The sequence below is a fragment of the Ursus arctos genome, unplaced genomic scaffold (assembly GCF_023065955.2).
Source record: "Ursus arctos isolate Adak ecotype North America unplaced genomic scaffold, UrsArc2.0 scaffold_5, whole genome shotgun sequence".
In the NCBI taxonomy this organism is placed as follows: Eukaryota; Metazoa; Chordata; class Mammalia; order Carnivora; family Ursidae; genus Ursus; species Ursus arctos.
The window spans coordinates 24116904-24144029 of NW_026623067.1; the positions used below are offsets into that span (position 1 = coordinate 24116904).

The 27126-nt window shown below is 41.1% G+C and overlaps 1 protein-coding gene across 13 annotated transcripts in view; it reads right to left on the reverse strand.

The window, feature by feature from the left end:
- ZNF608 (zinc finger protein 608) overlaps positions 1-27126 on the reverse strand; it is a 745410-nt gene that overhangs the window by 95086 nt on the left and 623198 nt on the right. For 10 of the 13 annotated variants that reach the window (XM_057306992.1, XM_057306984.1, XM_057306986.1 and 7 more), the window contains one exon: positions 13162-13323. The gene's annotated coding sequence lies outside the window, so the exon portion shown is untranslated. Of the gene's footprint in view, positions 13324-27126 lie in introns of all 13 variants that reach the window. The other 3 variants (XM_057306983.1, XM_057306982.1, XM_057306990.1) reach the window with 2 other exon arrangements.

Consider the following 27126-nt stretch of genomic DNA (forward strand, 5'->3'; position numbering starts at 1 on the left):
CCATACTGGCTATTCACAGTGCCTGCACCAAATTACATGCCCACCAGAAGCGCATGAGGGGTCCTCTTCCCCACATCCTCACCAACACTAGTTATTACTAAGAAAAACAAAAGTAACAAATCTAACGGGTGTGAGCTAGTATCTCATTGTGGCTTTGATTTGCGTTTCTCTGATGATTAGGAATATTTAGCACCTTCCATGTGCCTGTTGGCCATCGGTAGGTGTTCTTTGGAAAAATGTCTATTCAGTTCCTCTGCCTATTTTTTAAATTGTTTTTTAAAAACATTAAATCGTGGGGCACCTGGGTGGCTCACTCAGTTAAGTGTCTGACTCTTGATTTCAGCCCAGGACATGGTCTTGGGGTGAGCTTGAGCCCAGCGTGGGCCTCTCCACTGGGCCGGAAGTCAGCTTGGGAGCCTCTCTTTCCCTCTCCCTCTGGCCCTCCCCCTGCTTGCATGCTCCCTCTCTCTCTCCCTCTCCCTCTCTCTCAAATACATAAATAAATATTACCCAAAAACCCCACAAAACACATTAGAGGTGGCTGGGTGCTCAGCTGGTTAAGCATGTGACTTCAGCTCAGGTCATGATCTTGGGGTCCTGGGATCTGGCCCACATCAGGCTCTGCACTCAGCAGGGAGTCTCTTTCTCCCTCTGCCCGCCCCCCCCCCCCCGCCCCCACTCATGCTCCTGTGTGCCCTCTTCTCTTTCAAATAAATAAATTCTTTAAGACAAAACGAAACAAAACAAAAACCATTAAGTCCTGTGAGCTTTCTCTATATATGAGCTCACACCCTTTATCAGATGTTTGATTTGTACCTATCCTTGCACATTCACTAAGCTGCATTTTCATTTTGTTGATGGTTTCTTTCAGCATGCAAAGCTTTTCAGTTTAATGTGATTTCATTTACTTTAGCTCTTGCTGCACGTGCCTGAAGAGACTAGTTCCAGACTGTATTGCTAAAACCAAGGTCAAAAGACCCTCCTGCCTGTGTTTTCTCCTAGACGTTTTATGCTTTCAGGTGTTACACTCAGGTCTTGAAACTATTTTGAAATTATTTTTGTATATGGTGCAACATGTGCTCCAGTCTTACCAACACCATTATTTTGAAGAGACTGTCTTTTCCCCATTGTCTATTCTTGACTCCTCTGTCATAGATCTTATGATCATATATAGGGTGGATTTATTTCTGGGCTCTCTATTTCATTTCACTGATCTAGGTGTCTGTTTTTGTGCCAGTACCATGTTATTTTGGTTACTAGAGCTTTGTAGCACACTTCGAAATCAGGGACCGTGAAATCTCCACCTTTGTTCTATTGTTAAAGAGCCTAACTTTTTGAGGAAAGATACTGCCTAAAACTAGGGCATGTTACAAAACTTTGTTCAAAATTGAAGAATATTAAAATTTAAAGCAAAAAATGAAAAGCTAAGATTATCTTACAGAACCACAGAGTAGTAAAAAATACAGAGTATTTGAACACAGAACCAGGAAGGTCATTCTCATTAGTGTTTTATGTCAAGCTCCAATTTTTGAAAACAGAAAATGCATCGTTTTTTCAAGTAGCATTCATGGAATATTTAGTAGAATTGAGCATACATTAGGAAGTGGTTAAAATCAATTTTCACAGTATGTATAACACATAATGCATGTCATGTATGCATAGTATTATATGCAATGCATGCATGTATAACGAAGCATTAAGTATGGACAGCACAATAGTAATACCTATTTGTATTTAAATCTTGTGAATCTGACTTGGTTTTCTTTTTCCTTTTTACACACTTCACTATAATGCTAAGGTTTTACAATGAACTTGCATGAACCTTATTGAAATGGTCATGTTTTTACTATCAAAATTAAATTTAACTATTGAATAAATTTTCAAATTACAGTTTTGTTTTGTTTTTTTCCCAAAACAAGAGGAAGCGCCCTTCTCTTAGGAAAACAGAAAACATTAGGGTGAGAATCACAAAGATGTGAGACTTTGTTAAGCGAGGAGTGCCTTGGGATGTAATCATTCTGATATGGACGCCTCCTGCATTTTTCTCTTCTTTTCCCAAGTAGGCATATTCTAAACCCACACATGATACTTGATCCTGTCAAACAATGTTGATTACTGGTCCCCAGTGACTTCAGCTGTGGCTAGGAGCTGACTTTGTAAATACGCTCAGATACATCTGCTAAAAAGAAAATGTCAACATTCAAAAAAGATCACTTTGTTACCAAAACCTAAGACACATGACCACCCAAAAAACTTTCAATTATAGGAGAGCTAAGAACAAGAAGAGCTCACCCCTTTGTCAAGAAAAAATATTAATGGAAAACCAAAACTTAATATTAGGCAAAAATACTATGGTTTGTTTTTAAAATGTACTGCCTTTATTTGTTAAACAATACAATATTGTACCCTAAATATACGATCCCTTTGATTCTTGGTTTAAAGCAAAAATCACAAAAAGAATAAATTTTTCAGACCAAATGCACTTGTTCAGTTCTTCTTTTGGGGGCCAAGGGAGGCCTGAGGTAGAAGACCACTCTCTCGCACCCAGGTCTGAGCACTTTGAGAGGAAACTAAGATGGCACTTGAGATCAGGTTGAAGGACAAGGCTTCATTCAAGTTGATTAGCCAACTAGTGTTGCGAAGGCTGAACAACAGAACATGGGGGAACTCCCCAGGCCGACCCAGGCAGGTGTGGGAACCGTCCCCCAGAGGACGAGCAATGGACCCTGTCCGAAGACATACTTCACCCCACTTAGCGCTCTTCTCCCAGTCTCCTCTGTTGCTCATTCCTTTGTTTTCAGTTCTAAATGTCAAAGTGTCCATGGATTAGACCTTGCACCACATTTATTTTTCTGACCATATTCACCTTCTAGAATGATCTCATGCAGGTCCATGCCTTTAAATCCCCCCTCCAAGCTGATGTCAGGTTTGGGCTTCTCCTCTGAAGCACCAAACCACATCTCTAATCCCCTGATTACTATCGCCACCTGGATGTCTAATAAGCATCTTCTACTCAATCAATGTATCTAAGACTGAACTCCCGATTTTTACTCCCAGCCCCACCCCAAACAGGTCCTATCCGTCTTTTCCACTTCACTTCATTGCAAATCCTTTCTTCAGTTATTCACTTCAAAATCTTTTTTGATGTGTATCTCCATTCTTGATGCTTACCTTTCCTCACACTGCATGCCATCTGTCAGCAAGTTTTGCCATCCATACTTCAAATATGCTCAGAACCCCGTTTCTCCTCACCACCTTCCCTGCTTCCATAACGTCACTTCTAGATGTGTGCAATGACCTCTTCTCACACCCTCCCCTCTCCCCTAGCTGAGGCTTAGGACAGGAGCCGAGTGATTTTATTAAAACACAAGTCAAATTTGGTTAATTCTGGGCTCCAGCCAATCTGGTTCCTTGCTCTTTGTCAAACCCTGCAGGAATTCTCTGGTTTAGCCTCTGTCCTTCCCTTCTAAAATTTCGGCACCCATCCCTTGATATTTCTTCTCTCTGCCCCACAGTTTTTCCTTCAACACTTGCCACCTTGTTTTTTGTATTAAGTGTTTCATCTTATTTCCAGTAGAGCTAACACAGTGTTATATTAGTTTCAGGTGTAGGATAGAGTGATTCAACAATGCTAGACTCGGCTCAGTGCACATCATGGTAACACTTGCCACTTTAAAAGCACTTATGTTTCTCATGTTTATTGTCTGTACTTCCTACTAGGTGTTCTTTGTCTATTTCATTCACATGCATCTATTTTATTTGCTTTAATACCAGTGGCTACAAAGGTATGTGATAATACGGAAGTCCTTGACACCAGCTGTTGGCTGATGTCTACGAGGAAGAAGGGGTGGACTGAGCCCAGCGTGCTCAGCTGTTTTGCCCAAAGTCACCGTCTTACCAGAACTGCCCTTCCCTAGAGCAGAGTAAGGAAAGGAGCAAAAGGGAGTCCATGTGTGTTGTACCGCGTGGAGCTCCAAGAACACAGGAGGAAACACAAGGACTAGGGAATAAGGTGCCCTGTAAACACATTCTTTGTTTTCATATTCTCAATGAAAACCTAAGGTAATATTGCAGTTATGATCCCAGGCAATCTAAAACCGAAGTCTTCTTACTACAGTCTGAGAGCCCAGTCTGGCTGGCAAAGGGTTTTCTGTACAGCTCTTGACTTAAGAATTTCCTTTCAATTTTGCAAAGATTGTAAGGAAGAGCAGGAGGGTAGCCTCCTACTCAAATGCGTCACCTTCTAAGCAAGAGAACGTTTGAGTTTCATTATGTTTAATTTTCCATATGTGATCTCGCTTGTGCAATCACTGCTACACTAAGAACTACCCCACCACCACACACACACACACACACTACTGACTTCAGAAAACACTGGAAGACTCTGAAATTCAAACGTTCTGCATTTACCCCCATCTCAGTGGGAAAAACAGTGCTTCCTCCTGACATATTCTCAGGCCCTGAGTGAAGAGCAGCAGGGTGGTGTCTGTCCTTAGCTTTTTCTTCCAGCTGGAGACATCAGGTGCTCTCTGTAAGGGCACTTTGAAGAAGAGGCTGACACTGCAGTGCATTTGGGAAATGGTGTCTGAGAGACAATAAAAGGGGCCCTGGCTTAAAGTATATTAAGGGATCACAGGAGTACATCTTGACTGCACGCTCAGATCTTTTGATTCAAAGACACACATCTTCTCATCTCCCAAGGGGTGAGGGCAACTTAGCACAGAATATAGACGAAGCCTCACAAACAGGGTTGCCAACTGCATGTCAGAGATAATTAGTGAGAACACGGCGAGAGGCTGCCCTCAGTGCAGAGGAAAAACGGATTAGGGAGGAAACTCCAGGTGTGTGCGTGGGGAGCCACTAGCCTAGATGTGCAAGGCACACACGCACCGAGGTGGCACTCATGGGTTCCCTGTTTCCCTGGGGCTATGCTGGGGAGGAGACGTAGAATATGCTGGCACTTTCGGGTGGCTTTGCTGGTCCATGACTTTGCTTATTTCACGGACATCCTTTTTCCAAGAGTAACAGGAGGCCAGACGGTGGGAGTGGGCGCAAGCAAGGAGAATGCCAAATGTCATATTCACAAATCAGATTCAGGCTACACCCTAGTTAAGATTCGAACCAACCCAGTCCCATTTTATGTCCATTTGTATAATGTATTTATATACATTGTAGTATACATTGTATTAGTATTAATGTGTTCCATTATATGCATTCTATTTGTAGAAATACAAAAAATTGTATTTGTATAATTGTATACAATTTATTTGTCTCATTTCCCAAGAGGATTTGAAATTAACTATCAAAGGCAGGCCTACCATAAAATGCAAATATTGGAAGTTGTGAGAAGAGAAAGAACGCAGGAATGGGAAATCTGTGGCCTATGAACAGCTGTTGTGATCAACTTCCAAATTTTTTTCAGTTTGCCATCAGCCAACTCCTGTTTCCTGGTTAAATGACAGGGGTCTCACAGCTCATCAATCCCTGCGAGCCACTGGTGAACCACCATAAGACAGTCTCGTCGTTCCTTTCTATAGCAAATTGCCCAGGAAACTCATGGAACAAAACCCCTAGCTTTGTAATTCAAGATGCTTCTCTGAATTCAACGTTGCTTACATTTTATCTGGAAATGCAGCAAACGGAAGCATATCTTATCAACCATTGCCAATTAATAAATAGAGAAATGTCAGGGAGGAAAACTGACAGAGCTGGTGAACTGCTCTTTTTTTTTTTTTTTTTTTCATTTTTTTCCAATTCTTTTTAAGCTTATTTGCTTACCAGAGATACTGTGGTTTGATTTTGTTTCGTTTTGTTTTTCTTTTTTTTTTACAAAATTTCATTCACCTCTATCATCCCACTGAAATTTAATTGGGCTGTTTTTCTACCTTCCACATCCTATTCACTCACTCGGCGGCTCCTGCCTCCTCTCCTGCAGAAATGAAGATGGGTGAAGGTTTCTTTGAAGTCATTTCAGCTCCCACGAGAGAGTACATGCTACCTCATTATCCAAAAAAAAAAAAATCACTGGAGTACAACTACAGACATAGCCAAGCATGTTCACCACAACTCCAAGAGCTCCCAGCCTTATCTAGATTCTTTAAAATCATGTTTTATTTAATGAATAGAAGACACCAGCAGGACAGATGCCAATAATCCTGATATTTAACTATACTCTTCAAAGGCTAAAGCCATTATTCAAGGATTCTTTCTGGGGGCATTTATTTCTTAATGGGACACCCTGCCGTGGTAGGAACCATGCTATCTTGCCTGTCTGCAGACCTCCAGACTGAAATATTCTACGGCTTATTCAACGAGTCCATTTTGATATCAAAAATGCACCTCCCATCTCAACATATTTAAGAATGAATCAAAATGTCTTCACTACGTGATGTTCGCTTCAATGGCTCTATCCCAATGAATCACACTTCCCAGCATGCACATGCACAAGCCCCCAAAACAGACATGTGTGAGAACACCTCAAACCTTAACCCTCAACCCAACTCAATTCCATCACCAAGTCCTCTTTATGGTACATCTGAAATGGTTCTCAGACATATTATTTTCCCTTTAATGCCACAGCATCCTGGCCTGTAATTCAGCCATTTGTAACATTCGCTCCAGTGCACTACTCATCTACTTTCTACAGAGAAGCTGGGATTTTAACAATGCAACTATGATCAGGACATGTAGTAGTCACACTCCACTCACACAGAATGCATGTAACCCAGCAGTGATTTTTCCTTTGCTTTTATGATCAAGGCCAAAATCCTCAACTCATTATTCACGGCTCCTACATGGCTGGGTCTCATCATCAGCCATACTCAGCTTTCTCTTCCTCTGGTTCTTCTAACACTCCACTCTCATTCTGCCATAGCACCTTTGTACGTGCTGTGGTCTTGCTGAGTAACCAGCACTCTTGCCTTCCAGGTCTCAGCTAAGTGTCCCTTTCTCAGTGAAGCCACCTCTAGGCGCTCAGGCTACATCACATGAATTTCTTATACTCTCCTCTATTTTTTCCCTCAGATCACTGATCTGAGAGTTTGTGATTTCATTTTTTATATCAACAGTGTGATTTCTGAATCACTATTTTTATCTCCCATGAGACTGCCAACTCCACGAAAGCAAGAGCTGTTAAGTTCAGGAACCACTCTACCCCAGTGTCCAACAGAGTTGCTGAAATGAGCAATCAGCTGGTTGCCTGAATGATTACCAATTTTAAAACACAAATTTATGGACTCTCCCTTAGATTTACAGAAGTAGAGTCTACAGATTAGGTTTCTAGACTCCCTCTTTTTAAAGTATCTCAATGTGCTTTTGATCTAACCATGGCTGGGAACCACTGTTTAAACAATTGTTTCTTTACTCACAACAACTGACAGCAATGCGTGTGGGTTTTCTTCTCCAAGTGTCTGGACACCAACTGGGTGTCCTATAATCCAATTCTGACACTACCTGGAGTTAGTGTCAGACTCCACAGATTCAAGGGCTCATTCCTACAAGACTGGCCTCACTTTAGATGACAGTCTCAAGTCATGGAACCCCAGGGTAACCACAATTCTGTTCAACTTGGCTACAAAGTCATGGGGTCCCATAACCACCACCCATCACTCCAAGGTTTGATAATTTACTGGGACAGTTCATGAAACTCAAGGAAATATTTATTACACCCAATTTATTATAAAAAAATACAGGTGAACAGACAGATGAAGAGGTATGTAGTATAAGGTCTGGAAATGTCTCAAGCACAAGAACTTCTGTGAAGTTGGAGGATACCACCCTTCTGTTACATGGAGGTGTTCCCCAAAACCACAAATCTGCTGAAGCGTGCAGTCGAGGGATTTTTCTGGAGGTTTCATCATATAGGTAGGTACGATCAATTAATAACTCAATCTCCAGGCTCTCTCCCCTCCCTTGAGTATGGGGCTGAAAGTTTCAAGCTTCTGGTCATGCCATATTCTTTGTGGTGACCTGCCCTCATCATGAAGCTACCCAGGAGCCCACAAGAGTAACCTATTAAAACAAAAGATTATCTTACTAGCCCAAAAATTCCAAGAGATTTAGGAACTCTGAGAATGAGCCTCCTATCACCCCTACCACTCAGGAAATTAAAAGGTTTCTAGAGGCTCTGTGTGAGGAACTGGGGGTAGAGACCAAATCTCTTTCTTATTATATCACAAGTGTCTCAGAAATTATCCACACAATACAGTACAATGTTGTATTTCATACAACTTCAAGAGGTGATGATCTTAACTCTGAGTAGGCATTTTCAAAGTGTGTGAGGGGGTTGGTGCTACTAACGAGTGACAACTTAAAAAGCTGTTTATTTCATTTTGGAAGAGCACTCATTGTTATAATTTGAATTGCAGTTCCTCCAATATATACAGGTGTGTGATACTCAAGAATTCACGTGACCTTTCTGAGGCTCGGTTTTCTCATTTAAAATTGTGCTCATTTCAAAGCATCACTGAACAAATAAAGGACTCTATATACAAGTGCTATGAGACAAATATGCTATACTAATGTAAGTCATTCATGTTAAGAAAAAAATGCTAGGATGTAAACTTTAGGGATATGTAAGAAACATTTGAGTTTCCAGAGAAAGATGGTGGTTGCTTATATTCATCTCTCTCCATCTACTATATGGCAATAAAAACAAAACAAACACAACTTCAGATCAACAAGTATGGCAAACAAAGCATTTCAGAGCCCACACTTAGAGCCTGAGTAGGATCAGTTACTACTGTAGACTTCTGATTCTGTTTAAGAAGGGAAATCAAAACCTTGAAGCAGCAGACAAAGCTCCAGAGCTCAGTGCACAGAGCATGTGGGCAGCAATGATACGGGGCAAGAGGGGATCAGGGGCCTAATGATAGAAAGTGGGTAAAAACAATCTCCCAAGAGGAAAGACTCACATCCTAAATGCCAAATTGGAACAGTGCTGAGCCACAGAGGTTCTGTGCACTGGATGCTGAAGAATCCACAGGCAGAAATTTGAGAATGCAGGGCACAGATCAGAATCTCAAGAAGACGTTACACTGGGGAACAAGAGTTGGAAGGGTTTTGTCTAGGATTGGTGGTGAAAGGGAAGAAGGAACAAATATTGGAAATTAAAGGGTCTACAGAATTTTTAGCAATAATAATAAAACGAGGAGACATAAAGTACCTCTCCCCACCAAAACCAAGCAGTATTAATTTTTAAAGACAGCAATGCAATGAACACAGATAAGAGGGCACCCACAGACTAGGAACGGGGTCAAACATATGTTCATCTCTGCCTATGTACCCCATTACTGTTCATACAGAAAAAGAAGCCATTTCAAAATGAGCATGCATTGGCAAACAATATCCACAAAGGTATTATTAACAGAAAAAAAGAATCTGAAGAGGTTAGCTGAAAAAAATTCTCCAGTAGAGATAAAGCAGGTGAAATCTTAACAGCACAACCTGAACTAAACATTCTCACACAACTATTTGCAGAAGTAAGTATGTCAAATCAGATTCAGCTAAAAAAAAAAATACAGGACATTGAAGAAAAAGATACAATAGGCACAAGATGGAAAATATAGAGACAAAGATTCATAGAGACATGGATAAAAAAGAGAAGACCAAACAGATAACTAGAGAGTTTAAAGAAAAGCAAAGCAATGCAATGCAACGAAATATTTAAATTTAAAGATGCAATCTAAGAAAACTTTCTAGAAAGAAAACAATGTTGTTAGGCATTCCCAGAGTCCACTATATACCTAAAGTAATGCAACCAGGCTCATGAGTTCTAAGATATAACCTGGTAAAATTGTTAAATATTAAGGATAAGGAAAAAAAAAATCCCCTGAACCTCCAAGTAAAAAAGCGAAGTTACTTTAAAAAAACAATCAGGTCGGTATCAGACTTTTACACAGAGATATATAAACACAACGGAGAGCACCATTTTAAAGAAACTTCAAAGACAAAGCATGAGCCCGGAATCTTACATCCAGCCAAGCTCTTCTTCACACGACAAGGCTTCAAACAATGGAAATGTGCTAACATCTCAGGAACACTGCCCCCACGAACAACTCCTCAGGATCTGAGGACACAAGCTTAATCCCACCGGGAGAGAATAGGGCAAACTCCGGAGTAGGACTAATCATAAGCATTAAATATGTGTAAGCACAGATTCAAGGTTAAAGGAAATGTAGACAGTCAAGGTAAAAGAACAGGACATCCAGGTTACGTACTCTGACCTAGTAGAAGTAATTCAACAAAAAATAATTCAACAAAGGAGAAAGAAACACTAAGAGAAGTTAGGTTAGCTCACTGATTATCACATAGGTGGAAGTAGGTCAAAACCAACAGGAGGTAGCTAAGTAAGGGAAAGAGGACTAAGGGTAGCATACAAAGTATTACCATAAACATAACCACTAGCACAGAAAAAAACAAAACAATTCTTCCTAATAAACAAGGGCACTCTGGACAAAGAGGCCAAGAAAATGGAACACAGAGAAAAAGAAAAGCAGTAATTATAGCTTCTTATGATTCAGCAGAGAGCAAATGTATCATTTAAGTAATGGACATATACATGATTCAAAGTATCAAGAGTTTAATATTAAAGAAAGATCTTCTACTTTACTTCTCACTGGTCACTCTGGAATGCTTGGAATACCAGAATCAGCCGGAGCCAGAACCTTCCCAGCAGCTGTACCCCGTTAAGTTGTGATGCCACCGTCATGGTAACCATCGATCCTAGGAACTAGAGCAGAAACTCAGGACAAATTTCCTAAGGCAGGGCAGTGGTTGGTAGGTTGATTCCTTTAGCTTTGCCTGGTCACATCCTTTTCAAAATCTGTCCCAGCACTAATTTTCATAATCAGCTGGAGTTTAGACTTCAAAGAGGACTCCCCTCCCTGCAAGACACAAACAGTCTGCACTTGGGGTTCTTCGAGCTTTCTGGTAAGCTGCTGTATTAATTACCACATGGAGAGCCGTACTCCCTTTTCCCTGCCCTCAGGGGATCAGGAGCTTGCAAAGAACTCAGGGGCTCTGCCCCAGACTGCAGCACACACCTACATAATACTGAATGTAATAATGCATGTATATGTGATCATATATGACATATTCTCAAAACAATATAAAATAGCCTTATTTTGCCTACTTTAAAAATCCAGAGTCACACAACAAAACCCTACGACACACTAAATGCAAAAAACACAGTTAAAAGCACATGATTCATAAAAGCTATAAACAAAAGAAAACAAAACAGGGCTGAGGAACTATATACCATGAGAATACTTGTGCTGAGCCCCGGGTGTTGTACATAAGCAATGAATCACTAAATCCTACGCTTGAAACTAATATTATACTTTATGTTAACTAAGTGGAATTGAAATAAAAACTTGGATGGGGGAAAAAAGAAAGAAAGAAAAGAAACCAGGGACAGCAATTCTGAGAGCAAACAAGGTAGATTCCAGACCAAAAAGCAGTCAGTGTGACAAAGACCTTTGAACTTTTACAAATACAAGAACCAAATACAAGCATATCACTAATACTAGGAACTTTAAAACACTATCAAGGCTCCAAAGGATGCTTCTCCCTCCACCCCCCAATACATCAGGGGTTCTCAGCTGTTACTGTGCGTTGCCATCACCGAGGAGCTTCATATACACTGACTGTGTTCTGTGTTCTGTCGCTCAGACACACTGAGCCAGTGTGGGAGACAGCTGAGCCCTAAGACTGAGAGGTTTGCCAGTTATTTCTAAGGTGCTTAGCAGAATGAAAACCACTGGGAAAGATGCACAATGACCAGAAAAGTAGTAAAATGTTCTTTCTACATTGAGCATATTCACAATAGCAAGTAGATCACATTTTTAAAATCCCAAAGATAAAATATAAATTTAATGCAGTCCCAGTAAACATGCCAACGAGTTTTCTGGGGGCTACAACAGGCACTTCTAACATTCATATAAAATGAGAACATAGCTAGGAAACTCCAAAGAAAAGCATGCAAGTTTGACTAGACCTAGGATTTAATACATTATCAAAACTGTAATTAATTAAAATAGTGTGGTGTTGGTGCAAGTGTAGACTGATCAACAGAACAGAATGTGAAATCCAGAAACAGACGTCAAAATGTGGAAATTTAGTGAGTGATACTGATGGCATACCGAATGGCTGGGGGGGAAAGGTGGACTTGACAACAATGTTTTGAGGCAACTGTTGAATGGTAATTTTGGATTCGCACCTTACACCAAACGGAGAGGAGATCTAAATATACCGGAAAAAAACATGGGTGAATTTCTTTACATCTGTGATGTAAGTCGAACTCAAAATCCAGTTGCAATTAAAAAAATGAATTCACATAAAAGAAGTTTGCATTGCAAAACAATATCAATGAACGAATAGCAATTTGGAAGAAAACAATTTTAACACATTTATCAACTCAAAGGCTAATTTCTCTACTACATCAACAACTCCCAGTGAGGGGGAAAAAAAACCCAAGCTGATAGAAAATGGGCAAAATACATGAATGGTTCACAGAAAAAGTTATAACAAAGGTCTACAAAACTACAGAAAGATGTTCCAGCACATACTAAAACCAAAAGTAAACTAAGACATCAAAGTCACAATAAAAATCAGTCCTCCTTCCCCCATTAAATGAAACTGGGGCTCCTTGGGAAAATGGTGGCGTCCAGGTTTGGTGTAAAAAAAAGGGGGGGGCTTAGGTTAACCCCAAACACTGAACTCTAGAAAGTAAAAAAGAGCTAAAAAAACTACTGAGGTTATGCCAGGTGGGCACAGGAGTGTGCTAGAGGTGGCTACCATTGGTCAAATTTAGGAGAAGCAAAGGATCAAAAACATAATGAGAGGAGTAAGTTACAGAACTCTGAATTTTAAAAAGGAGTCTATGCGTTCATAATAGTATTCAAGAGACCAAGGGGGAGAGACAACAAAGAAGAAGTCTTAAGTTCTTCTCTCACAAGAATGCTAGCTACCAAATAAGGAAAAAGCAATACAGTAAACACCATTTTCAAGTCCCCAAATCAGAAATGATTCAGGCAAAGATCATCGAGAAATGCTAAAATGAATAGATCCAATTTTAGGGGGTGTATTAGTTTTCTTTTTTTTTTTTTGTGACATACTACCAAAAATTTAGGAGTTGAAAACAAAACACATTTGTGAACTTACAGTTCTGGAAGGGAGAAGCCAGACGTGGACTCACTGTGTTAACAACACGGAATCAGCAGGTGTGTGTTCCTTTCTCGAAGCCCTAGCGGCAAATGTGGTTCCTGGCCTCGTCCAGCTTCTAGAAGATGCCTGCACTCTTGATTTGTGGTTCCTTTTCTCCACCTTCAAAGCAAGCATATTTTAGATTCCTGGTCATTCTACTTTCATCACATCTCCCTCTGACTCCTCTAGCCGTTTTCACCTCCAAAGATGCTTGTGATGATACCGGATCCAGCTGGATAACTACAGGCTAACTTCCCTCAATTCGGGTCAGTTGGGTGGCGGCCTTAATTCTGACTGCTACCTTCACTGCCCTTACCCACCATTTAAGCTCACAGATTCACAAGTTCCAGGGATTAGGGCGTGGACATCTTCAGGGATGTGGGCATGGAGGTGGCATTATCCTGTCTACCATGGTAGGGGAGAAATTTGCATGCTCTCCAAGTTTTATGCCCCAGATTACTATTTTTTCTTAAGATTTTATTTATTTGACACAGAGAGAGAGCACACAAGCAGGCAGAGCAGCAGGCAGAAGGAGAGAGAGAAGCAGGCTCTCTGCTGAGCAAGGAGCCCGACTTGGGGCTCAATCCCAGGACCCCAGGATCATGACCTGAGCTGAAGGCAGACGCTTAACCGACTGAGGCACTCAGGTGCTGCCCCCTCCCGCCAGATTACTACTGATTCTCATAAAGGGATGAAAAGTGCCTTTACAAAACAGAGTTCCAGCTTAATGAAGGACTCAAAAGTAGCTTCCCCAGGAATGGGACAAATGAGCCTCTGGATATAAAGCAATAGGAAGAATATCGACTCACCCATGTAATATTTTTGTCTAATATATGTAATCTTAATTAAAGCATGAGGAAAGAAACCCACAAATTCCGACTGTGACATATTCGACGAACAACTGGCCTGGATTCTTCAAAATTTTTCAATGGCATGAAAGGAAAAGTGCCAAGTGAACTGTTTGAGATTTAAAGAGCCAAAGAGATGTGACAGGGAAATGCCATGAGTGATCCTTGATTAGACTGCGAGTGAAAGGGGAAAATCAGCAAGAAAAATATTTCTAGAGAATTAGAGAATGTTAAAGCTTGTCTGTGTAATGCACACAATTTATCCGTATTAAACGCTTATACATGACCACAATATTGTGCTCATGTGAGACAATGCCCTTGCTGTGAAGAGACGGCATTTTGGGGGGAGATACCATGATGTCTTCCCTGTGCTTTCCAACAGTTCACCAGGAAGAAAGGGGCAGTGCATAAGATTTGTGTGGGAGGATACACAGAGAAAAAGCAAAAGTGAGTATGACAAAAATAGTAACATTTGGTGAAATTAACCAAAAGGGGAACTTCATGGCTCAAATTTTTTGCTTGTGCTTGCCATGTGCATGGTCTATTTCACCCCAGGGCACCAGCTATCACCTCATTTGTCTCAAACCTTCGACCAAATACGCCAAATACCGAGCCCTCAGTCTTCTGAAAAGCTAAAACTTTTCCTTCTACGTATTGTTGAATTGTGTGTGTCTTGTCAGATTTTTGAACTTGGCTTAAATGCTTCACCACTGAGCCTTGAAATCATCTGGCTAAAATGAACCTCTCCAGCTAGAAAACTCGTCTCTTCGCTTCTTTCAAGACTTCGTGGAAGTTGTGCTCCCTTCAGGAACAGATGGTTAAGATGAACACAGCAAGAGAGCTCCTGTCTTTCAGATCTAAGGAAATGTCTTCCTTCCTCTGTCCAGGTCAAGAAAAAAAATGGCAATTTCTCTCTTGGCTCCAACTGGACAGGTTTGAAGACTTGTTTGTTTGCAAACAATTCCGTAACAGAAGAGATTCTTATTTGATCTAAACAGCTTCTACCACACTACAGACATTTCGCATGCTAAGAGATACATAAGGGAGATATTTCTAAGTCGCATTTTCACACATTCTTTAGAACGGAAACCTTTCAAACCCACGCCACCCTATTTTAAGGGTGTAACTTTGATTTCTAAACAGCAGACGTGTGGATAACCAGAAGGGACACGACACAGGAGCGTGTCCCCCTTACAAAGCTGGTATCAGTGTTTCAAAAGCTATTCTCTCTAACGTTTAGGGGGATTTTTTTTTTTTTCCTCACAGAAGTTTCCTTATGATTCCAGTATCATATCACCTGATGAGCTACACAGTTCCTTACTATTCCAGATGATACGCAACTGGGTTTTGGAGAACTCTTTATTAAAATGCCCTTAAGTCATAAAAGCGTACTTTGAAGAAGAACAGTAGGCAGCTGCTTCAGTAAGTTGAAGATCAAAGATGTTGCTATCCCCATGGCCAACGAGAATGAAAACTTGATTTTAGTGCAGAAGTGTTTGGGGAGAAGAAATGATTTCTTGCTGATGAAAGAATCCTGGAAACAGAGCAAGGAGGCTGTGGACCTATCTTCCTTACTACGCGCACGGTTCATGTATTTCCCCAAGAGCCTATCAGACCTTCTTTCAATCAGTCTTTTCAAATTTCAAACCTTTTCTTCACTTCACCATTTTGTCGCTTCTCAACAGCTGGCCCCTTATCTTTGCCCTTAAAAGCGAACACACTGGCCTGCCCCCCTACAGACGGGCCCTCTGAGGCGGCTGTGCGCCATGTCTTATTCTCAGTGCCCTTGTTCTGATACGAGCCATGCCACATTAGACTACTTTTCTTCCTCATTATTTTCCCATTCGTGCTTTGTGAAAGCCAGCAACGGGACCGCAGAACAAAACCGCTCACAGCAGCCACCGCGAGAAGCTGTGTGGTATCAAATTTTGAGACAGACTGTTGACTAGCCATTTGCTTTGTACGTTAGCGGTTACTGGCTAGTGAGTGAAATGGAGCCAGTTCAATATCTCTTGATCATAGAGCTCCTGGGGCTTTCCTGAATTCTGAAGCAAAATGGTCAGTTAATCTCAGCACATGCTGTGAAAGAAGGTGGAAGTGGGGTGGGGAAGCCAGACTGACCAGAACCCAGTCCTATACCAACGGGTCGGCGTCTCTGTCCTAGAGCCCAGAAGACCTTCTGGGGTGACCTGAGAGAGGATGCCTGCGTCGAGCCAAGCTCAGTCTTGAGGCTTCCAGTGAAATCTCAGTTTGTGTTAAATAATGTACTCATCACACTATTTGATATTTGATTCACATTCAAGGATGGTTACCAAACCAGGAGAGGTAGAGTTTTAGATCTGAGGATAACCCATGTTGTATTCTCTCAGAACTAATGGAGGTCGTAGCTTAAGGAGCCATTCCTTTTGAAATTTCAAGAATTCCCACAACTACACAAAGATCACCTGGGGATGCCCCAAAGAGCTCAGCAGAGCCCAAAGCTGGTATCACACAGCCCATGCCAAGTGGATGGATGGATATATGTGTGTATATCAGAACAGAGAACTAAGTATGGGACTGAAGACAGTTCTGCCCTCAAACCTCCCTACAAAATCAGAGCGCTGTCTAAGAATTTATGACTATTTCCTAGGACTTAATTCTGCACCTAACCACTCCCAGTACACAGAGAGACTACAGATATCAACACATAACATGAATCTCTACAGTAAGTAGATTTTTCCCTTTTTATGTAATTTTTTTCGAATGCTTTAAATTTTAAAAAAGGAATGGCATGGAGTCAACGAAGTCACAAAGATACATGCAGTCGTATAAATATTTCCAACTGCATATTGATATACATATGGATGTATTTTGATATGCTTTTATATATGATCTTCCATATTTAAAAGCTCATTTTCTCTGGGCATTTCCTCCTGCCCCTACCTCAAGTAAACAAATGTGTTTGAGGACAAAGAGTTCTAGCTGAAATATGCTTTCATAAAATTGGCTTAAACTTTCTAAAATTTTATTTTTTATTCAAGTATAGTTAACATACAGTGTTACAGTAGTTTCAAGGGTACAATTTAGTGACTCAGTAATTCTACATGCGACTCAGTGCTCATCCTGATAAGTGTACTCTTAATCCCCTTCACCCATTTCTTCCATCCCCTAACCATCCTCCTCTCTGGCAACCACCAATTTGTTTTCTACATTGAAGAGTCTAGAGTCTTTTTTTGTTGTTGTTTTTGTTTTGTTTCTTTCTTGAGAGAGCGTGAGAGTGAGTGAGTGCACATGCAAGCTGTGGGGGAGAGGCACAGACTCTCAAGCAGACGCCATGCAGAGAGCAGAGCCTGACACGGGGCTCAATCCCACGGCCCTGAGATCATGACCTGAGCTGAAGTCAAGGGTCGCCGCTCAACCAGCTGAGCCTCCCAGGCGCCCCCAGCGTCTGGTTGTTTCTTTTTTCATTCATTCATTTGTTCTGTCCTTAAATTCCACACGAGTGAAATCATATGGTATTTGTCTTTCTCTCACTTATTTCTCTTAGCATCATACCTTCTAAATCCCTTCTTGTTGCAAATGACAAGGTTTCATTCTTTTTTATGGCTGAGTAATATGTTGAAGCAAACTGTGCCACCAGGACTGAAGACTGTGAGTCTCAGCTTATTCTAGAGTGAACAGTTTGGATCAAACTGGGAATCTGTTGGCAACCCCACTAATTCATGGGTCCACCTTCATTCTTCCTTGCCTCACTCTACCACAATTACTTCTTCTTTGTTTTTGAAAGATTTATTTATTTATTTATTTATTTATTTAGTGGGGGAGGGGCAGAGGGAGAGAGAAACTCCAAGCAGACTCCACGCTGAGTGCAGAGCCCCATGCCTGGCTCAAACTCAGGACCCCGAGATGACCCAGGCACTCTCCTCCACCACGATTACTTCTATGTAATAAAACAGCAGCTCCATGTTCAAGGGCTTAATCAGGGAAAGTATTTTGAATATCTAGTTCAGGGAAAGGGTGATGTGAGCCTCTTAAAAAAAGAAAAGTTGGAAACATTTAAATTTAGAATCCACTTTTGGGGGAGAGGAAATGAGAAGACCTCGTGATCATGATATGATGCTTCCTTCTTTTGTTTTCCTGTGAGGTTGATAATGATAGTCATACATCCTGCTTCCAAGAAGTCAGCCACAGGAATGAGCAAGGCAATTAGGAATCCTGTCAGTGTTGCTGCTGCTTCTTCATTTTAATAAAGAGACTACTTTAAAAGCAGTTTTAGGTTCACAGAAAAACTGGGTAGAAAGTACAACGATTTTTCACTTATCCCCTCCTGATTTCCATGCACAGCCTTCCCCACCATTACAGTATTATCACCCAAAGTCCATAGTTGATACTGTGGCTCACTCTCGATGTTGTGCATTCTGTGGTTTTTGACGAATGCATAATGACATATATTCACCACTGTAGTGTCGTACAGAATTGCTTCACTGACATAAAAATCCTCTGTGCTCTCTGCCTATTCATCCCTCTCTCCCCACCAAACCCTGGCAACCACAGTCATTTTACTGTCTCTAGAGTTACACCTTTTCCAGAACGTCAAAGAGTTGGAAGCATACAGTTTGTAACCCTTTCATATTCACTTATTTTACTGAGCAATACGCATTTACATTTCTTCCACATCTTATCATGGCTTGATAGCTTATTTCCTTAGAGAGCTAAATAATATTCTACTGCATAGGTGTTCAATCTACTGTCCTAATGAGGGATATCTTGTAGTGTCCAAGTTTTGGCAATTTGGAATAAAGCTTCTAGAAACATTTTAGTACAGGTTTTTGTGTGGATCTAAGTTTAGGACTTATTTGTGAAAATATGAAGAAGCATGACTGATGGATCAAATGGTATGTTCACCTCTGTCAGAAAGGGTCAAATTGTCTTCCACAGTGGCTGTTCTATTTTTCACTCCCCCTAATATGAGTTTCTGTTGTCCTATAGCATGTCCAGCATTTGGTGGGTGTATTTCAAATGTTCTGAATTTTAACCATCTTAACAGACATATCGTGGTATCTCGTTGTTTTAATTTCTAATTCCCTAGTAACATACTGGACATCTTTTCATATAGTGTGTGCCCTTTGTGTATCACTGTTGCTGGCGCACCTGCTCAGATCTCCTGCCCCCACTTTTCTTTTAAGATTTTATTCATTTATTTGGGGGGGGGGAAGCACAGAGGAAGAGGGAGAAGAAGACTCCCTGCTGAGCAGAGAGCCCGATGTGGGGCTCAATCCCAGGACCCTGGGATCACGACCTCTGCTGAAGGCAGATGCTTAACCGACTGAGCCACCCAGGCACCCCTCCTGCCCACTTTTAAACAGGACTATTCAGTTTCTTACTATTCAGTGTTAAGAGTTCTTTGTGTAGGGAGGTAAGATGGACCCCTTTTTCAGCCGGTCCCCTGAGTCAAGCTGGACAGGTACCAGACCAGACTGAACATCCATGGAATCAGCCTGAGACGAAGGAAGATACATCTGGATCTCTACAAATGAACATCTACAGCACTGAGTATTGAGGTATGAAGCGGGGAGCCGTGAAACCGCACACAGATATCAGAAGATAAACGGAAGGGGGAGGGAGCCGCCGCGTTCAGGCGCTGGGAAGCGGTAGCCACCTGCACAGGGGAGCGGGCAGACTCACGGACAGCACCCGCCAGACAGCAGACTGAGACCGTGAGCTGGGGAACGCGCACGCCACCAGACTTCCCACGGAGCTCCGGTGCGCTCACTGGAACCATACTGAGACTGGGAGCTCCGGGAGCGCGAGGGGGGCGGCTGGCGGCTGGTGGTGTTAGAAACACAAAGGGCAGAGACTTGCCGGCCCTGGAAGTGAGGGCTGGGACGCCGGGTGTGGGGCGCACATCCCGGGACACCGCAGGGTTGAGCAGCACCAACAGAAACAGAGTTAAAGTGGCCAGAACATCAGTGGAAAACAGTCCGCGATCCCTCTGTTCTGAGACAGAGGCTGAGATTCGGCCACTGCTGCTCTGACTCTCAGAATAGGCACAGCAAACTACCAGGGAAAGCCTCCAGAGAACAAAAGCCTGGAAATACTGGCTCACAGTGTGCCCATCCCCATCCCCCCTCGCAGGGGACACGGAGACCCTACCCAAACAAGGTTGCCTGAGTATCGGTGCGGCAGACCCCTCCCCCAGAAGGCAGGCTGAAAAATCAAGAAGCCCACATCCCTAAGATCCCTATAAAACAAGGGCGCACAGCCTGGGTCCCGGTCAATAATTTGGGCTCTGGACAAACCCCGCAACCTCTCCTCATCAGAATGACGAGAAGGAGAAGTCCCCCCAGCAAAGAAAAGACAATGAGTCTGTGGCCTCTGCCCCAGAACTAATGGATATGGATATAACTAAATTATCAGAAATGGAATTCAGAGTAACAATGGTCAAGATGATGTGCAGACTTGAAAAAAGTATTAATGAAAATGTTAATGAGAATATAGAATCTCTAAGGACGGAAATGAGAGTGAATTTGGCAAAAATTAAAAATTCTATGAGCCAAATGCAGTCAAAACTAGAGGTTCTGACGGCCAGGATCAATGAGGCAGAAGAACAAATCGGCAAATTGGAGGATGGGTTAGTAGAAGAAAAAACTAAAATAGAATCTGGGCTCAAAAAAATCAACGCACAGGAATGTAGGTTACAGGAGATTACTGACTCAATGAAACGTTCCAATGTCAGAATCATTGGCATCCCAGAGGGGGTGGAGAAAAACAGAGGTCTAGAAGAGATATTTGAACAAATTGTAGCTGAAAACTTCCCTAATCTAGCAAGGGAAACAAACATTCCTATCCAAGAGGCAGAGAAGACCCCTCCCAAGCTCAACCACGACAAACCTATGCCACGTCACGTCATAGTGCATTCGCAAATATTAGATGCAAGGATACAGTATTGAAAGCGGCCAGGGCAAAGAAATTTCTCACGTACCAAGGCAAAGGTATCAGAATTACGTCAGACCTGTCTACACAGACCTGGAATGAGAGAAAGGGTGGGGGGGGGCGCATTTTTAAAGCTCTTTCAGAGAAAAACATGCAGCCAAGGATCCTTTATCCAGCAAGGCTGTCATTCAGAATGGATGGAGAAATAAAGACGTTCCAGTATCGCCAGTCATTGACCAATTTCGTAACCACGAAACCAGCCTTACAGGAGATATTAAGGGAGGTTCTATAAAAGTAAAAAGGCCCCAAGAGTGATACAGAACAGAAAGTCACAATCTATAGAAACAAAGACTTTACTGGCAACATGGCATCATTAAAATCATATCTCTCAATAATCACTCTCAATGTAAATGGCCTAAATGCTCCCATAATGCCACAGGGTTGCAGATTGGATAAAAAGACATGACCCATCCATTTGCTGTCTAAAAGAGACTCATTCTGAACCTAAAGATACATTCAGACTGAAAGTAAAGGGATGGAATACCATCTTTCACGCCAATGGACCTCAAAAGAAAGCTGGGGTAGCAATTCTCATATCAGACAGATTGGATTTTAAACTAAAGACTATAGTTAGGGACACAGAAGGGCACTATATTATTCTTAAAGGATGTATCCAACAAGTGGATATGACAATTATAAATATATATGCCCCCACCAGGGGAGCAGCAAGATACACAAGCCAACTCTTCAACACAATAAAGAGACAGATAGATAAAAATACGCTAATAGTAGGGGACCTCAACACTCCACTATCAGCAATAGACAGATCACCTAAGCAAGAAATCAGCAAAGAAACAAGAGCTTTGAATGCCATACTCGACAAGCTGGACCTCATAGATATATATAGAACACTACACCCCAGAACCAAAGAATACTCATTCTATTCTAATGCCCATGGAACATTCTCAAGAATAGACCATGTTCTGGGACACAAAACAGGTCTCAACTGATACCAAAGACTGAAATTATTCCCTGCATATTCTCAGACCACAATGCTTCAAAATTGGAACTCAACCACAAGGAAAAATTTGGAAGAAACTCAAACACTTGGAGACTAAGAACCATCCTGCTCAGGAATGACTCGATAAACCAGGAAATCAAAAATCAATTTAAACAATTTATGGAGACCAATGAGAATGAAGACACAACAGTCCAAAACCTGTGGGATACTGCAAAGGCAGTCCTAAGGGGGAAATACATAGCCATCCAAGCCTCACTCAAAAGAACAGAAAAATCTAAAATGTAGTTTTTATATTCTCACCTCAAGAAGCTGGAACAGCAACAGAGGGACAGGCCTAATCCGTGCATGAGGAAGCAGTTGACCAAGATTAGAGCAGAAATCAATGAATTAGAAACTAGGAGTACAGTAGAGCAGATCAACAGAACTAGAAGCTGGTTCTTTGAAAGAATTAATAAAATTGACAAACCACTGGCAAGACTTATCCAAAAGAATAGAGAAAGGACCCAAATTAATAAAATTATGAATGAAAAAGTAGAGGTCACAACCAACACCAATGAAATTGAAAGGATTATTAGAAACTTTTATCAACAGCTATATGCCAATAAATTAAGCAATCTGGAAGAGATGGAGGCCTTCAAGGAAACCTATAAACTACCAAGACTGAAACAGGAAGAAATTGATTTTGTAAATAGGCCAATTAATTATGAAGAGATTGAAACGGTGATAAACAACCTTCCAAAAAACAAAACTCCAAATGCTAAGTGAAATAAGTCAAGCAGAGAAAGACAATTATCATATGGTTTCTTTCATCTATGGAACATAAGAACTAGGAAGATCGGTAGGAGAAGAAAGGGATAAAGAAAGGGGGCTAATCAGAAGGGGGAATGAAGCATGAGAGACTATGGACTATGAGAAACAAACTGAGGGCTTCAGAGGGGAGGGGGTGGGGGAATGGGATAGACCGGTGATGGGTAGTAAGGAGGGCACGTATTGCATGGTGCACTGGGTGTTATACGTAACTAATGAATCATCGAACTTTATATCAGAAACCAGGGATGCACTGTATGGTGACTAACATAATATAATAAACATTAAAATAAAAAAAAATTAAAATCTAAACAGAAAAAGAAAGAAAGAGAAACCCCTGGGAGATGCAGGCATTAGTTATGAAAAGTAGAAAGGAAGAGTTCAGCATGAACATTCATCTGCTTTTTCATTTAATTTTTTTAAAGACTTATTATCTGAGAGAGAGAGAGCACGTGCATGCTCATATGGGGGACAGGGAGGGGCAGAGGGAGAGAGAGAATCTCAAACAGACTCTCCACTGAGCACGGAGCCTGGTACAAGTCTTGATCCCATGACCCTGAGATCATGACCTGAGCCAAAATCAAGAGTTGGACGCTTAACTGACTGAACGACCCAGGCGCCCCACTCTTTCATTTAATAAATACTTAATGATTAAAAAAAACAAAAACAAAAACAAAAACAAAACAAAACAAAACAAAACTCCAGGCCCGGACGGTTTTCCTGGGGAATTCTACCAAACATTCAAAGAAGAAATAATACCTATTGTCCTAAAGCTATTTCAAGAAATAGCAACAGAAGGAAAGCTACCAAACTCATTCTATGAGGCCAATATTACCTTGATCCCCAAACCAGGCAAAGACCCCATCAAAAAGGAGAATTACAGACCAATTTCGCTAATGAATATGGACGCCAAAATCCTCAACAAGATCCTGGCTAATAGAATCCAACAGTACCTTAAAAGGATTATCCATCATGACCAAGTGGGATTCATCCCTGGGATGCAAGCGTGGTTCAACATTCGCAAATCGATCAGTGTCTTAGATTTTATCGAGAAGGAAAAAGCCAAAAATCATATGATTCTCTCAATAGATGCAGAAAAAGCATTTGACAAAATACAGCATCCTTTCCTGATTAAAACCCTTCAGAGTGTAGGAATAGAGGGGACATTCCTCAATCTCATAAAAACCATCTATGAAAAGCCTACAGCAAATATCATTCTCAATGGGGAAAAGCTGGAAGCCTTTCCCTTAAGATCAGGAACACGACAAGGATGCCCACTCTCGCCACTATTATTCAACATAGTCCTAGAAGTCCTTGCAACAGCAATCAGACAACAAAAAGGGATAAAAGGTATTCAAATCGGCAAAGAAGAAGTCAAACTGTCTCTCTTCGCAGATGACAAGATACTCTATATGGAAAACCCAAAAGAATCCACTCCCAAACTATTAGAAGTTATAGAGCAATTCAGTAATGTGGCGGGATACAAAATCAATGCTCAGAAATCAGATGCATGTCTATACACGAATAAGGAGACTGAAGAAAGAGAAATTAGGGAATCCATCCCATTTACAATACACCAAAAATCATACGTTACCTTGGAATTCACTTAACCAGAGACGTAAAGGACCTATATTCTAGAAACTATAAATCACTCTTGAAAGACATTGAGGAAGACATAAAAAGATGGAAAAATATTCCATGCTCATGGATCGGAAGAATTAACATAGTTAAAATGTCCATGCTACCCAGAGCAATCTACACTTTCAATGCTATCCCGATCAAAATACCGAGGACATTTTTCAAAGAACTGGAACAAATAGTCCTTAAATTGGTATGGAACCAGAAAAGGCCCCGAATCGCCAAGGAACTGTTGAAAAGGAAAAACAAAGCTGAGGGCATCACAATGCTGGATTTCGAGCTATACTACAAAGCTGTGATCACAAAGACAGCATGGTACTGGCACAAAAACAGACACATAGACCAATAGAACAGAATAGAGAACCCAGAAATGGACCCTCGCCTCTTTGGGCAACTCATCTTTGATAAAGCAGGAAAAAACATCCGGTGGAAAAAAGACAGTCTCTTCAATAAATGGTGCTGGGAAAACTGGACAGCTACATGCAAAAGAATGAAACTTGACCACTATCTCACACCATACACAAAGAGAAACTCCAAATGGATGAAAGATCTCGATGTGAGACAGGAATCCATCAAAATGCTAGAGGAGAACATAGGCAGCAACCTCTACGACATCGGCCAAAGCAACCTTTTTCATGACACATCCCCAAAGGCAAAAGATAAAATGAACTTGTGGGACTTCATCAAGATAAAAAGCTTCTGCACAGTCAAGGAAACAGTCAAAAAAACTAAGAGGCAGCCCACGGAATGGGAGAAGATATTTGCAAATGACGCCACAGATAAAAGACTGGTATCCAAGATCTACAAAGAACTTCTCAAACTCAATACGCGAGAAACAAATAAACAAATCATAAAATGGGCAGAAGATATGAACAGACACTTTTCCAATGATGACATACAAATGGCTAACAGACACATGAAAAAATGTTCAAAATCATGAGCCATCAGGGAAATTCAAATCAAAACCACACTAAGATACCACCTTACGCCAGTTAGAATGGCAAAAATAGACAAGGCAAGAAACAACGATTGCTGGAGAGGATGTGGAGAAAGGGGATCCCTCCTACATTGTTGGTGGGAATGCAGGTTGGTACAGCCACTCTGGAGAACAGTGTGGAAGTCCCTTAAAAAGTTAAAAATTGAGCTACCCTGTGATCCAGCCATTGCACTACTGGGTATTTACCCCAAAGATACAGACGTAGTGAAGAGAAGGCCCATATGCACCCCAATGTTCATAGCAGCATTGTCCACAATAGCTAAATCGTGGAAGGAGCTGAGATGCCCTTCAACAGATGACTGGTCCATATATACAATGGAATATTACTCAGCTATCAGAAAGAACGAGTTCTCAACATTTGCTACAACATGGACGGCACTGGAGGAGATAATGCTAAGTGAAGTAAGTGAAGCAGAGAAAGACAACTATCATATGATTTCTCTCATCTATGGAACATAAGAACTAGGAAGATCGGTAGGGGAAGAAAGGGATAAAGAAAGGGGGGTAAACAGAAGGGGGAATGAAGCATGAGAGACTATGGACTATGAGAAACAAACTGAGGGCTTCAGAGGGGAGGGGGTGGGGGAATGGGATAGGCTGGTGATGGGTAGTAAGGAGGGCACGTATTGCATGGTGCACTGGGTGTTATATGCAACTCATGAATCATCGAACTTTACATAAAAAACCAGGGATGTACTGTATGGTGACTAACATAATTTTTTTAAAAAAGAGTTCTTTGTATATTTTCATTAACAGTCCTTTATTAGAGATTTTTTTTCAAATACTTTCTATTCTTTGGCTTGTCTTTTCATTTGCCTAATGACCACTTCTGTTTAAAGTTTTTCTTCTTTTTTTCATTCTTCATTTGACCATGGGTACTAGAAAGAACAATTAACATGAATAATGCCAGTTCACTGGAGTGATTTTACGTGAACAACATATGAAGGTCTCAACCATCTGTCATTTGGTCACTGAGTAACACTGAAATGTTTTGCTTGCATAATCTATTGGAACAATGTGCTCAAAAGTTCTTCTGTAATTTATTAAACTCTTCCTGGAAGGAATGAAGGGAGTAGATAAGCATTTTTTCCATCTGACAGATGGGAACCTGGATATTCAGAAGATAAAGAGATCTCCTGACCTTTACTTAGTAAGTAAGCAGCCAAACTCATCAGCAGCCACTTTCCTTTATCAGGTTATTCAAGTCTGTGGAGTTTTCTGGTGTGCATGGATTGCAGCCGTTTCAGGGAGGAGTTAAGTCTGTATACACCATGATTAGTGGTCCTATGTAGCACTTTGTAACGTGCTTTTATGCCACATAATAAAAAGAAAAATGACAAACAAAAAATCATCCTGATGGGAAGGGATTCAACGTGTACATGAAATAAGAAAATGATGTTTTAAATACTGGTCTGCTTCTCCCTTAGCAGTTCTATTGATATATAAGTGATATACGAAAAAAAACCCTGCACATTTAATGTACACAATTTGGACATATGCATATACCTGTGATCCTATCACCAATAAGGTTTATTATCCAGATAATGTTTATAATAAACATATCCATCACCCCCAAAAGTTTCCTTGTGTCTCCCTCACCCTATGTTTTGAGTTTTTAATGATTTGGATCAATAGCCAAAAAAAAAAAAAAAAAAAAAAAATCTGCTATGACATGTTCTAGTTTAACAGGTCCAGCACTT